The sequence below is a fragment of the Gavialis gangeticus genome, unplaced genomic scaffold, assembly GCF_001723915.1.
Source record: "Gavialis gangeticus isolate Ggan-Ray unplaced genomic scaffold, GavGan_comp1, whole genome shotgun sequence".
In the NCBI taxonomy this organism is placed as follows: Eukaryota; Metazoa; Chordata; order Crocodylia; family Gavialidae; genus Gavialis; species Gavialis gangeticus.
The window spans coordinates 108,948,852-108,956,539 of NW_017729025.1; the positions used below are offsets into that span (position 1 = coordinate 108,948,852).

A 7,688-nucleotide genomic window follows, 5' to 3' on the forward strand; every position below is an offset into this window, starting at 1 on the left:
TGCCGCGGGGGGGAGGTAGGTCCCAGCCCCGGGCTCGGCTAAGCCTTCGCTTCCCCCGCGGGCGCGGCCCGGCCCTGCCCTACCCCTGCTGGGGGGCGCGCAACTTCCGCAGACCCCGCAGGCACAGCGCCGCGACGGGTTGTGCCCGGCCTGAGGGAGCTTCGCCTCTGGGCTGCGCGGGAGGCTCCGGGCCGGGCCCGTCCTGTGTGCAATAGATCTCTCTATATCTATAATAATGTATTTGTAACGTATAGCATATTAGCAGATAGGGTATATAATATATAGTGTGTATGTGTATCTACATGCTGTACAGTATAATATATATCTATAATGTGTGCATGCATGTATCTATATATTGTATGTATACAGGGCTTTCATAAAGTCCTTGTGCACTTCTAAACATCAATAACTTAGGTTGTAGGTATGATAAACACAGTCCATAAACAGCATTTAAAAGCAAATTTATTAAAGTTTTAGGACAACTAGAGTACACAGTGCTAGACTTCAACGTATTCACCATCCATCATGACACGGTGCTCAATCTGATCTTCCAACTCCTTGAAAACATTTCCCAGTTGCTCCTGAGTTACTGCACTAATTGCATTGGTGCAGAATGTGGTTTTGACAAGTAAACTACACTTTTAACATGTCCCCATAAAAAGAAGTCCAGTGGCAACAGGTAAAGTGAGCAACATGGCCAAGAAATTGGTCCACCTCTGCCTATCCATTTCTCTGGGAAAATGCCATTTAGGAACTGTCGTACATTCAGAGCATAGTGGCACCAAGCTCTATCTTATTTAAGAATAAATTCATTATTACTGATGAAGCTTAGCATTGTGTACTCTAGTTGTCCTAAAACTTTAATAAATGTGCTTTTAAATGCTATTTACAGATTGTTTCTGTCATACCTACAACCTAAGTTATTAAAGTTTAAAAGTCCACAAGAACTTTATAAAGACCCTGTACATATATGCCTAAATCTGACTTTACGCAGCTTAAGCACTAGGTGAAGTAGTATGAATCTAGAGAAGAAGCCACTGACAGCCATGTCTGAGCTAGGCACTGGGCAGTGTTTCTCAACCCATGGGTCACGGGTGGCACAAAGGTGGGTGGCAAGGGTACATGAAAGGGTTGTTGACAAACTTTAGAAATGGATTCTCTTTTAAAGGAGAAAACTGTGGTTTTTCCCTTGCATGCCCACCCCTGCTGCCCCACGCACTAGGGAGCTGGGGCCTGGGGGTGGGGAGCAGTGGGTTGCGACTGAGGGGCACTGTGTCAGGACTGGCCACTAATGGGTCTTGGTACAAAAAAGCTTGAGAACTGCTGAACTAGACTAGACCTCTGGAGGTCCCCTCTGGAGTCCCTGCAGCGACCTCTTTGTTTTCGCCCCATTTTTAGTTTCTGTTCTTTTGGTTGCCAGGACTCAGGCAGGCCACAGTGGGGCAGGGTGTCGTGAACGCCCTGTGTTCATCTCTGACCTCTCTGGGGTGAGTTTGTGCACTAGTGCTGCCATTGGGTGGTGGTTGTGCAGCCAGAAAACTGCCTCTCTGTTTTGAGGGCTGGGGTCTGCCAAGTCAGTCGTTCTCAACCTTTTTCTCTTCTTTTATTTTTGTAAGGCTTATGTTGAAGGCCAGCTTTGGTTGGTTTTCACCTTTTCTGACTACAGAGAAATGCTAGAGCCGTTCCTTTTGCTGCAATCAACTTGGAAAGCCCTCTCCCGATCAGATTGTTTTTGACTAAGTTTAGATTATGGATTTGAACAGAAAGATTTGGATCGGGCTGAACGTGCCTCAGGCAGGGGTTGGCTGCCCTAGATGACCTCTGGAGATCCCTTCCAGCCAGACTTCTCTGTGCTTCTCTGACACTAGATCCCTGTTTGAAAGCTGTGAGTTTATCTGGTCACATGGCATGCATGGCATGGCATGTTATGCTAACATGGCATGGCACCTTGTAGCAAAATGATCTCGAGGCTCATCAGCATGCCATTTCCCCCTGGCTGAGAATTGCTGTGATAAGGACTAGATTTGATTTTAAGCGGAGTTGAAATTTGTTGTAGATGTGGAGCCCCTTCTGGTGACTTCTGATGATTGACTTAAAAGCCGGTACATTTTTATAGGTGTGTAGAATTTATGGGTGGTTAATGCAGCTAAATGGAGCATTTCAACAGGCCTTGTGCTGAAGCAACCAAATGACAATAGAAACAGTGATGAAGTATGTGAATTCAATATAAGTCGACTTTCACCTTTTATGCCAAAAAAAAAAAAAAATCGCAAGATGTAGTTTAATAACCATAGAAAAAAATTTGCATTTTTTTACCTCAGTGAATCAATAGAATTTGTTTCCATGGCGGTTGGTAGAAAAAACAAAACAAAACTCTTGCCCATGCTACATCTGTGCTGTGCCATAATATTGTAAACTAGCAATGCAGTATGCTCTCAAAAGTATGCTACAAACTGTTCAGATATATAAGTTCCAATCTGTGAAATGTCTGGAGGTAAGCGTAGTCTGCCTTCAGTTTTGTGAATTTCCATGAATCCAAGCTGTCCAGAAAATTACTTCAGTTGTAGCACAGTGGTAGGCAGTTGTCAAAGTTAATATCAGAACTTTATTGCTATAATAACCCATATAAACACAGTACAATGCCAATAATGTTAAAACATGTCAAACAGAGAACAGAGACTGTTTAACAATGAATGCACAATACACCCCTTCATATTCAAGAGCCCAAAACATTTTACAAATACAAATTAAATTTTGAAACTACTGAATGAGGTAAACCATGACCCTGCTTTAGAGATGGCAATATGCATGTCCATAGCAGAGCTAAAAGTATAAGAGTCCTGATTTCAGCCCTAATTCTGCAGCATGCATATAGTTCAATGAGACTAGACACTGACCTACATTTAAGTCAGCAGCATTTTTTGTGCAAGTAAAGCTATCGCCTGCATATGCATCTGTGACTCAGTCTAACAGACTTGGCCCTTTTGTTTCCTTGGTCCATAGGATCTGTCTACTCCTGCTTTCTACACTTCCTCAGTATTTATGGCATGCACATTACAATAGTTTCTGAAAACCTCGTGCTCTTTAAATTCTCACAAACCTTCTATTTGGTCTTCCTATTTTACAGAGGAGAGAGCTGAGGTTCAGGGAGAATCAGTCGTACAGGAAGTCTATGGCAGAACAGAGGACTGAACCTAGCTGTTGTGTCCAAAGCTAGCAGTCCGTGGTCTTTGATTACTATGTGCAGTCCATTTAATTGGTACAGTTCTTAAAAGCATTCTTTGTGAAGCTAAGAAGTATTTCAACTTAATTTTAAACATAGGATCAACAGATTATAATTAAGTTATCAGATGTGGTTTTTTTCTTTGTTATTTACTACCAATGTAATGCTCAAGGCAGTTTAAACTATATTTTGAAGAAGAGAAATATTCTTTCCTTAATATTCTACCTTGGATACCAATTGCATTTTTCTTCATAATTTGCCTCCAATTGAAAAAATGTTTCATGTGTAAGAAAAGCCCTGTGGTGGAATATTTTTGGAGAGTAGCTGGAAGATGCAGCAGTTTGAACATCCAATAAAATTCAACTGACTCTGATATGATAAACATAACTTAAGCCCACAAGGGAAAGAATATGTGCATAACTGAGTGGCTCCTATCTTGTATCTTAAGTAACACTAAGTACACAATTACTTAATCATAAAAGTATGTCACCATTCTCTCCAAGCAAAAGAAACCAGCTAAAAAGCTTCAGAAATTCCCAAAGGCCTGTTATACCCATCACCAATGATTTATAGCTGCACTGAAGTGTTAAATACTTTATTATTATTATTGCTCTTTGATAGGTTTCATATTCAAAGCAGATACCTTTCTCCATTTTCAGAGTCTCAGGTTGATGAGATAAAAAAATTAAATCGTAGCAGTTGCCGAACGGACTTGGGAGATTTAGCAGGCGTTGCTTATGGTTCAAGAAAATGTATGAACAAAAAATTACTGTCACTAATGGCATTACAAGAAAAATGTTTGGTTTCTTGTAGTTTTAGCTCTGGTTGAATCTAATATTGCTTTTTGTTTCTCTAGCACCTTCCAGCTGAGGATCTCAAAGCATTCTAAAAATATGAGTGTAAATGTGCAACACCTTATCCTATTATCCCGAGATGAGGCAAATCTGAGACACAGTGAATAAGCATCTGACCTTGACAACACTGCTGAGCACAGTGCTTATTAGTGGTGAGTATTCTCTTTGATTAATGGGCCTGGTAGTGAGTGTTTACCAGATTGAATTTTAAGTAAGTTGTTGGAAGTTGCACAATAAATCCATGTCAGATTCAGGAATTAGAATGGCATTTGCTGGATCCCCAATTCCACCTATGCACATAGGGCAAAATGCTGTTAAAAATTCTTCCCAGAAATAATTGTATTCCTTCCTTGCACTGATAAGGATGTCCCCTACTGACAACACTCTAGATGAATGATTATCAACTTTGTCAGACTGTAGGTACTCCATAGAAAATGCCAGTTCTTAGCTTTTGCTTGTTTTTTGACTACGTAAAAATAATAGAGTGGTTGTTCTTTTGCACAGAACTCAGATCATAACAGGTCAGAATGTTTTGGACATTATGAATTCCTATTTAAAATCTCTAGGTTTGCTTTACATGCCATGTGTAGGTGTTTGTAGATGCCTACAGCTGCTAATATTGCATGGCACCCTTTAAAAGATCTTGTGGCACCCCAGTTGAGAATTACAGCAGTAAATAGACTACTGTAATGAAAACAAAAGGGTAAAATTTTTGTTTAGTAACTACAAATAGGGAGACAGTGTTGGCAATAATCTGTATTGGTTTTCGTTTACTCCTGCTTTCGTTGTACACAAAGGGGATAAATATTAATGCTAAAACATCTCTTAATAATGTCTATTGTATTTAGTATTTAAGTTTAAATTTGTTATACTGTCTAATGCATTTTGTGTACTGTGTCTGTAGCCACACAAGTTGTCACCATTATTTAGGGAACAGCAATAAGCACTTCGGTGTCCATGCCCAACAAGGTATAGAATTAGAATTAATTGTTACTTCCATCTTTTCTCCCCCTAGTCACTTCAAAGCAGGGGTGGGTAAAATATGACCCATAGGCCAGATCTGGCCTGCAGAGGGATTTTGCCCAACCGGCAGCGGGTCCCTTGGTCCCACACAGCTCGGGCATGAGGGGCAGCCTGAGCCATTGCACCTGTGGCTGGTCCCACTGCCCCCCAGGCACACAGCAGGGTAGGGCTGACAGAGCAGTAGGTCTCCATTTCCTGGCAGCTCCAGCAGCAGCGGCATCTCCTTCCAGCTGCTGCTGCCAGACTCAGCCTTGCTGACCAGACACCCTGGCCCACTCACCCCACACCACAGCAGCCACTGGAGGCAGGACCCATGTGGACAGGACACTGGGCCAGGCACTTGGGATGGGGTCCTGGCCTCACCTGGCCATCCCCCTCCCAAACACCACTCCCTGCCTGCCTGCAGCCCCTTCCCACATAAGGAGTTTTGGTGAGCTGTTATGTGGGGGTGGGGTGGAGGTGCTTACCTGGCCTGCAACAGCTCAACAAAACTCCCTATGTGGCCTGCTTGCCCAAATAATTGTCCATCCCTGCTCTAAAGCACGTTCAGACACTCTTTACATGTTTAGGCACTTACTTATGTTGACAGGATTCTGGGTGCAAAAGGAATCCCAGAATGCCTGTGACGTACATTAAAGTTGGAAAATTTAGCTTAACTTGGAGTTTTCTTTACTGTTTTACTTAAAGTTTTTTTACCAGGTTATGAAAGTATGCAGGTCAAAATACAGGTACAGTAGCTAACTTTGCCAGGTACAATAGCTAACATTGTGATTAATTTGAATTTTAAATGGGATTATTTGAATCTTTATTGTTAAACATAAGGTCTGATGCACACACTAGAGCCTGTTCTTCAGGTCTGACTGAAAATATCCTAAATTAATCTTATTGCTTCATAATGCAGGAGTAGAAACTGTTCCATGGCATCAAATTACCTAGTGCTTAAAATTTCTTATGCAGTTCGATCCTAAATAGTGATGCCTCTTAGAGACCTTAACTATACCTTGGACTTGCTTAGTTGCAGGTTGTTCCAGCATTGCATTTAGTAATTTTTGGTATAAATTACGACAGGAAAGTTGTTAGAAAAATCCTGTCCTCCCATTCTACTGGGAAAACACCTCTTCATGTATTGTCACATAAACTGTCCCCTTGCACAGAGATGCCACCCCCAGGGCCAAAGTGGCTCGCAGTTGGGCAAAATGAGTGCCTCAGTCTTGCACACTAGTTAAAATCATTGGGCGCATCCACACATGCAAGCATGTGCGCTTGCAGCAGCTTAAATAGAAGCAGTGCAAATTTGAGCCAGGGTTTTTTGCTTCAGCACATGTGCCTGGACATGCACTTTGATGTGGGGCAAATTGTGCCACTTGGAGCAAAATAATCCTGCCTATCTCCTCCTGGATCTGCAGCCAGGGGGAGCTAGAGCTGTAGGCCAGCACCTGTGTTGGCCCCAGCAGTACAAAAAGCTGCCCTGTCAAGTAGCTCAGGAGCTTCTGGGGCCCAGCCAACTGGTATCTGGAGAAACTAGCCCAGAAGCAGCCGTGAGAGCTCCCTGCACCCTCTACCCACTGCAGCAGTGTGACAGTGGAGGCTGCTGCCTGCTATGACCTGCTGCCACCTGCAATAATATGTGGCCCCAAGGCTGCACGCCTGCCAGACCTGGATGGAGACTGCACAGCCAGTAGAGGCACCTGCCCCTTTGTGCCAGCTGCCAGCGGGCAGTGGCTGCACAGTAGCCTTTGTGCAGCACTACTCCCATGTGTGCCCCTGCCCAGCCATCTGTGCAGCTGTCACCTGGAAGATGTTCCTATGTAGTGGCCTGCTTCAAAGCTGGGTCCCAGGTGCCAGCCCTGAGCAGGCTCTTCTGCCTGGGTCCTGCCATTCGCGTCACTACCAGGAATTCCAGTGTTCCCTATTTAAAACCTGCAAAATCTCTGAAAAAAATCCCAAATTAACTCTTTAAAATACCCCAAAATCTATGTTCTTCCACAATTAAAATGAGAGAGATATCAGTTGGACAATGTTTTATTAATATATTGACAATTGTAAAGCAACTTGGAAGCCTACCAGTGCCTCCATTATCATAGTAAAATAAATTCTAATAATCTATACAGTTTGGCATTGACTTTGGGCTTCTCTGTTATGGAAAAATCAGAGCTGCCCCTACCACCTTCTCTCACCAGGATGTGCACTGTTGAGCAGCACTGATATACCACTGCCCTGCCCTGGCCCTCATTCTGAACCCACAGCTTACACCATGACCCATTTCCCTCATTCCTGCCCCACAGAGCCAGGAATGTGGGTGAGGAGTTTTTGGGGGTTTGGGGTTTGTGGGCATGGAAGGGGCTACAAGGGGGCTGCTCAGGAGGGGTCAGTCCCCTGTCCCCCACAGGGCACAGACCCCCTGCACACCTAATGGACTGCTCCCCCACAGGGGTCACATGCCCCTCACAGAAATCACAGCAACTGGGGCCTGGGCTCTGTGCCAGGTAAGTAGAGGGTGGAGGGAAACTACTGAGGGTGCAAGGGACCATGGGGAGGCAGCTCGGGAGGGGTGAGTCCAGTGGCCGCCCCCCCCCCCGCATGGCTCT

At 43.9% G+C, this 7,688-nt stretch overlaps 1 protein-coding gene and 1 long non-coding RNA gene across 3 annotated transcripts in view; one reads left to right on the forward strand and one right to left on the reverse strand.

The window, feature by feature from the left end:
• The window catches only part of LOC109298951, a 4,704-nt gene extending 2,323 nt beyond the window's left edge, over positions 1 to 2,381 (reverse strand). Inside the window, exons 1-2 of the long non-coding RNA XR_002097730.1 lie at positions 2,370 to 2,381; positions 635 to 638 (exon numbers count right to left, since the gene is read on the reverse strand). This is a non-coding gene — a long non-coding RNA (uncharacterized LOC109298951). The remainder of the gene's footprint in view (positions 1 to 634; positions 639 to 2,369) is intronic.
• TRAF6 (TNF receptor associated factor 6) overlaps positions 1 to 7,688 on the forward strand; it is a 31,104-nt gene that overhangs the window by 186 nt on the left and 23,230 nt on the right. The window contains exon 2 of one of the 2 annotated variants that reach the window (XM_019519381.1): positions 4,080 to 4,229. The exons of the other annotated variant lie outside the window; for it this stretch is intronic. The gene's annotated coding sequence lies outside the window, so the exon portion shown is untranslated. The remainder of the gene's footprint in view (positions 1 to 4,079; positions 4,230 to 7,688) is intronic. 2 annotated transcript variants of the gene reach the window in all.